The sequence below is a fragment of the Nanorana parkeri genome, unplaced genomic scaffold (genome assembly GCF_000935625.1).
Source record: "Nanorana parkeri isolate BGI_ZX_2015 unplaced genomic scaffold, ASM93562v1 scaffold1087, whole genome shotgun sequence".
Taxonomy (NCBI): Eukaryota; Metazoa; Chordata; class Amphibia; order Anura; family Dicroglossidae; genus Nanorana; species Nanorana parkeri.
In genome coordinates, this window is record NW_017307355.1 from 472037 (window position 1) to 479397 (window position 7361).

Below are 7361 nucleotides of genomic sequence, written 5' to 3' on the forward strand. Positions count from 1 at the left end.
TTTTTTATTTATTTTCTTGTATGTTGATAAGACTATGACATAGCAAACCAGGAAATGGCAATTAGGAAATTTATCCTCACCTTCAGTGTTGGTGACAGTTGGTTCCCCTCACTTTCTGTCCCAGGAACAGTTAGGAAGTGAGGACAAATTTCCCCAATGGGGACACGGGCAGCAAAAGAACTCTGACCACTCTTGAAAGGAATTCATATTAGTTTAACGTAGCTCTTGTGAATAACAGAAGTTCAGTATCTGTTTAAACTGGCACTTTTCTCCAGAGGGTGTCAGGAAGTTATTTCAGAGAAAAGCACCCCAGGACCACAAATAAGGGGGGAATGGATATGGAAATATGTCCTGCTTCTATGCTCACTGGCTGCAGCCCACAGTCCGTCACCCCCCATTCTTCACTCCTTCATTCCTAGGCAAACATGGGGTACAGGAGGCAGAGGGGGCAGCCAAGTACAGCAATCACAGGAGTTGGTTGGTATTTGAATTAGGGATGCACCGATACCGATACAAGCATCGGTATCGGCGGCGATACCGAGTATTTGCATGAGTACTCGTGCAAATACTCCAATACAAAAAACGAGTATCTGTGCCACGTCCGCCATCTTGAGGGACCCGAAACCGCCGCACACAGGACCTTCATAGCGTCTTCAATGAAACAAGATGGCCGCGAACTCCTCCTCCAAGTCCTCAGTCATCTGCTCCATTCTGACCTCTTCTCCCCCTGATTGGCCGATTGGATGATTGACAGGCTTCCTCACCAGTCAGGACTTCCCACTCCGGCTTGAGAAAGAGGCACTGGCCTCGAAACGCGTAGCCATTGGACAGCTCTCCCTCAGCCCCTCACTGACGTCACACCACGAGTCTACGCCGCCTCACACTGACAGCGAGACACAGTGAGCCGCGGCTGCAGAGACTCAGCGGGTTTCCCTCGCTTGACTCTCACTTGAGCCGTCGGGCTCAGCCTGGCCAGCTGAGACCTGGCGACTCTCCACAGGGACATCCCAAGTTACACCAGCCCCAGACGGAGACCATTCCAGTAACGTTTTTTACTCCTGATAGGCGTCCCCCGGTACAGGGTAATGCCTATCCCACTAACCACCAACGAATCAGCAAATAGTGAGTAATTTCTCCCATTTCCCTTTCTTTTTTTTGGTTGGTCACTACAATCCAACTAGGTTCAATACATCTCTGTTATTATTACCATATTTATTACCACACTTATGTTTATATCTATATCCATACCTATACAATACTTTTATGTTTATATTTATAACTAATAGGGCAGTAGCGCTTCCTATCCAATTCCTTTTCATTGTGTACAAGCAGGGTCCCTCTCCCGGCTCAAGGAGGAAGCACGCCCCCTACCACTAGTTGCTTAAACGCGCCTCACATCACCAGAGTAGTGCGCTTACTTTATTTGCCGCTTACTCTGGTGAGGAAGCCTGTCATCATCCAATCGGCCAATCAGCGGGAGAAGAGGTCAGAATGGAGCAGATGACTAGGCTGTGACACGGAGTGGCTGAAGCAGACGGAGAAGACGACACAGCAGGTTAGTACTGCAGCACCATATATACCAAAAAGATATACCAGCTAACAAGAGTGGCTGGTTTAAAAAAGGTTAACAGAGGATTGGGACAAGTACAGGTATTTCAATTACAAAAAGAGTTTATTAGATAAAATATCAGTTTTGGACATAGTGATATGATGTTTAACTGGTTTAAAAAAAAAAAAAGCATGACATACAATTATAAATCTTCAGGTATGCAGATCTGTTTGTATAATGTGCTCTCATATGCTAATCAGCTGAAACCATGTGGGAAAGAAACTGATTTTTTAAGAAGGAGGTACTATGTAACATCCTTGTTTCTCCCACTGGAGATTAATACGTGTATTTCAGATACCAGCGGACACCAAAGGATAATACGTTATATGAAACGTATTATCCTTTGGTGCTCATCTATTTTCCCCACTATGGGGATACAAGCCTTAGTTAGCAATGGCATGATCTAAATATTCATTTCATTATTCAATGTTTTTTTTTTTGCTGTACCTAATCTTCTTTTATAATATGAAAAAAAAAGACATCATATGATATCATATGAATGAACTGAATATTTAGATCATGCCATTGCTAACTAAGGCTTGTATCCCCATAGTGGGGAAAATAGATTATCACGTGTTCAGACTCCAGATTGGTCTGAAGTCTGGACATGTGCTTATCTATTTTCCCCACTATGGGGATACAAGCCTTAGTTAGCAATGGCATGATACATATTCTTTTCATGTTCATGTTCTTCATAATATTAAGAAACTGACCTAAAATCATGATTTTGTATTGCTTTAGAAATAATGTGACCTGTCCCTTTAAGAAAAAGTATCGGTAATTGGTACCGGCGAGTACTTGAAAAAAAGTATCGGTACTTGTACTCGGTCTTAAAAAAGTGGTATCAGAGCATCCCTAATTTGAATATCAGCTAATGTAATTTGAGGTGCTAGAAGAACCAAGTGCCAGGATATTATATTTTTTAGATACATACAGGTACACTTAAAAGGGAAGCTCTTTTGAGTGACGTGTTGTGGCTGCCATCACTGACCTCTTTCTGAACATGCTAGCTGCCTCTGGCTTCCATCTTTTGAATCACTGACCTGAAAAAAGCATGCAGCAACCAAAGTCAGATCTCCTAACGTCTTCCAAAGCTTGGTTTGTTGGTTGTTGTCTCCAAAGCTTGGGGCATCTGTGTCTGGCAGGGTAGAAGATTTCAACAATGGCTCTTATCATGTCCACTTTCCATTGTACTGGGATGGAAAAGCCATAGTTTCCATCTTGTTGTTCCATCCCAGCGAGGGCGTGGCAGCTCTTTGGAGATCTAGGCATACCAGTCCAGACATTATTGGATTAGAAGGAAAGTTTGAAAAATTTGGCATTGAGTCCAGCCCGACATGTGGCTTTGAGCTTGACAAGGAAGAGGGCAAGGAGATTTGTGAGTACCTAGATCGGGACTATGAAGAGGCCTTCTATTGCTACAAAGTGCCCAACTTCACCTGTGAAAGCCTGAATGAAATGAGAGGTTTTAATTGCCATGTTTCACATCTTACTCCTGAAGAAAGTCAACTTTTCATGAGGTATAATGATCTCCTAGCAGGTTGATTACCGAACGTTGCCAAATGAAGTGATGAGAGTATTACTTAACTGCTGTCCATACAAAACCTTTTTCTTTTTTAGTTTTCATTTAAAGCTGCCCATTCAAGGATTGATACTTACCTTCCAACATTTCCCTGCTGCTCTGTTCCTCCATCAAACCCAGTAGTCTAAACCCTAAATAAGGTTTATGTAGGATCGTATTGGAGCTTACTAGACATGTGCGATTCGTTTCGTTTCGAATCGAAATTCGGACGAAACTTCGGAAATTCGGAGATTCGGATGTATCCGAATTACAGGTATACCGAATGCAAACGAATCCGAATTTCCGATTCGTTTTTTGTTGACAAACTTTCATTTGTGGCCGAAATTTCGTTGCAGCAAAGTGACATTTGAGAACAAAAAAACGTTTTTCCCCTCTTAAATGTCACTTTGCTGCAACGAACAAGACGAAACGAATAAGAAACTAATTTTCATTTTCATCCGAATTCCGAAAAACGAAATAAAGCAAAATCCGAATCAAAACGAAATGAAACTAAACTAATTTTTTGCTGGTGCCCATGTCTAGAGCTTACACTGGGTTAATGATATTCTTCTATCTCTCACTTGACAGAGTTTGGACAAGAATTAGCTCTCTGAAAAGAAAGGAATAACCTCAACTTTCCTTGATGTTTGTCTTGTGGTTGGATTAATTAATGGGACTGTAGTTGTGTATTTAAATCAAACACTTTCTTTTTTTTATGTTTTTTTACATAATATGGGAGTAAACACCTAAATAATATACAAAATTAATATGAAGCACTAAACATGGAGGTAGAAAATATCACAATATAAATGGGGAGGGTGAAGGAAGTTAGATAGGTTATGTGGGAAGCCAATTTAAGATTTGGCATATATAATATGAAGACCGTTCAGGGTTGACCATGAAATGTAAATGTTAAAATATGGACTAAATTGCGAAAATAGCAGTGTCTTAAATGTGAGTTGTATGTATGTATGTGGTTGTAAATTATTATTGTTGTTTGTCTGGAAAAAAAATTTTTTTGAATAAAGAGGATTTAAAAAAAACAAAATAGATGAGACAGGGTGGAAACAGAGACAAAAAAATAAGACAATTTATTCACTTTTACAGGAACACACCAGAGAGGCTGTGATGGGCTAACTAAATTCTCATACCCTTTAAAGAGCATTTAATACAAAAAATAAATGTAATATATTGCAGCTTACCAGTCCTTAGTGGTGGTGTCTTCGTTGCAGAAAGTACCTGTTGATCTTGCCAGAAATGCCGTGTCCTTATCACTTCCTCCAAGTTTAAAATAAAGCACAACAATCTTTCTTGTGTAAACTACTTATCTCTAATGAACAAAGGCAGACATGTGTGCCTGTGTGACAACCATTCAAAGCATGAACCAAAGAAGAAGTGCCAGATCAAATTCATACATAAGTCCAAAAATAACTTTAATGATTCATAAAACAACAGCCAATGTGTTGATGTGGCAGAAGCCAGTAAAATGGCAGCAAACAAGCTGGTTTGATGGAGGAGGAATGGCTGTTGGCCCCACTAGAGAGATGTCCTATCACTTCCCACTGTATCTCATGACTGGGGGAAAGAGGTGGCAAAACCATATTATTAATTAGTAGATGTACAGTAGGTGCCAATCCCATGTTACTAGGAAATATAAAAACAGGGGCCATATAGGAGGGGATTGCGATCTAGTCCTTTCCCTATGGTCGATTCCATTTAACAACCCTACTACAACCCTTCTGTTTGCCTCGCAAACCACATATATATTTGATCCACAAATGACAAGCTGCCAACGAAAAAACACCTGCATTCAGGGGGGTGGAGCATGGCGGTGCATTGAAGTCAATGGCACCGCAGCCACGCCCCTCACCCGCAGTGCGTTCCGGTCCAGTGCGATCTTTCAAAAAGGCTTATTTATTTTTTACTATTTCTTATTTTTTATTTCATTTTAATTTTTTTTTACTGTTGGGGGGGCTTTGGGGAAATATTAGGGGTCTAAACAGCCCCCTGATATTTCCCTTTTAAAATAAAAAAAGAAATTGAGGACACAGAGTCCTCAATCTCTTTTTCTGCAGCCTCTGTTCTAAATGAATGGAAAGCACAGAGGCTTCCCATTCATTCAGAAACTATTCACTATCATCCAGTGGGAGAAGCCTCTGTAAAGAGTGCTACTCCCCATTGAGAAACTCATGAATGAACAGGAAGTGATGTAATACACTACCTGTTCATTCATAACTGGGGACACGTTGATGTCCATTTAATTGGACCGGTCGTCACGGACCAGTCGTCACAGGTTTTGTCTGTGACAACTGGTCCGATTAAATGGACATGAACGATATTTATTGAGTGCTGGTGATTTCTACTTTCCATTGTTGATTTGCACGGCGCCATCCGTCCGTGATTGTCACTGCGAGCACCACTATTGCTACTTGGGCCGGGAACGCTGTGAGGAGTGCTGGGGGACTCACCATCTCCTACCCAGTTATTTACAAACACTGGAGTGATCAGCTGATCGCTCCAGTATTTGTCCTGCACAGAGGAATCGGCTACGTCCTCTGCCGACTGCAGCGCTTCGTTCACTTCTCTTCGGATCCCCGCTGCATACAGATGGGGGAGAGCAGCGGGGATTCAGAGAAGCCCCACGGCAGGAGGACAGGACATCGCGATCTACCAGGGATCGCTTTGCGATCGACTGTTAGATCGCGATCGACCTAATGGGCACCCCTGGTCTACGCTCTTGCAGTGCTGTAAGGAAGCATTCCCATATATGCTTGCATCATCTCCTCTACCTACCTCCTTCTGTGATTTGTGACTATTAAGGGTTTCATGACTCGGGCATGTCTTGTGCTCACACTGAAGCAAACCGTACCAGACTCTAAGTAAACCATGCACTATACCTCTTCTAAGGGGTTTCGCTTATGCATGTATGGGCACAGTTCAGAGTGCTCACACTTCACAAGCAAACCAGACTAAGGGTGTTATGGTGCCCAAGCAAGGTTAAAACCCCTGGGGCTTCATGTATAAATCTTCTGGCCGGCGTATAGCTGGGCAGATGCCATTTGCACAGCACTAGTGCCACTAGATGGTGCTCATGAGTATAGGTAATATACTCATAATCACCAGCTAGGGGGGAACAATGCCATGCGAATGGCATGTGCCCAGCTATATGCCGGGTGTAACTGTTATATATACCCCCTAATGTAAGTCCACCCTTAGTACTAAATACATAATTATAAATAGATAGGTTGTGAAAAGTATACGCTCACATGTAAAATAAAATTTAAAATAAAGAGAGACAGACATTCACATTTGCCACATAGTGCAAATTAGTTATCTGTATGCCGTGTGCCTCCTATAACGCAGCCACTTGGGCTGCTATGACTATTGTTACGTCACTTGGAAGTCAGGGCTCTGTGCAGTCCACATAGTTTCCTCCATGCTAAACTCCTCAAACCATGTCTGTATAGATTTGGCTTTGTACACAGGGGCACAGTCATCCCGGAACAGTGAACGACCTTCTCCAAACTGTTGCCACAAGGCTGGAAGTGCACAATTGTCTATAATGGTTTTGCATACTTAAAGTGACATTAAACCCTCAGATTTTTTAACCTAAAACAATACTGTAATGTGTGCCTTACTGTAATCCATGGTTGTTTCCCTTCTCTTTGATGCTCTTCCTTTTAAATCTGTATCTGTTCTCATGCTTGGAGAGAACTTCCCTTTTCAGCTCAGGGCCTCTTCCTGTAGTGCTGGCTCAGGTTACAGCCTATAGAAACGTATACACATACACCGTTTGAGACAAGGCAGTCTGCTGAAAAGGGAAGTTCTCTCCAAGCATGAGAACAGATACAGATTTAAAAGGAAGAGCATCAAAGAGAAGGGAAACTACCGTGGATTACAGTAAGGCACACATTACAGTATTGTTTTATGTTAAAAAATCTGAGGGTTTAATGTCACTTTAAGCATCAATAGTACCCTTCAATGGAAACACCTGAACCTGATCATTTGGAAGTGAGTTCACTTACTCTTGGCCGTATAGTATTTTGTGGTGACCACAAATGGCCACAACCCTTCAGCCATATAGCGAGCACAACAGTTTGCAACTAGAAGTAGCTGAACATCAACAACATTAGAGAATGCAGTATTTTATTTTACCATTGAAGGGAGCACTGAGAGTACCAATACCTCCGA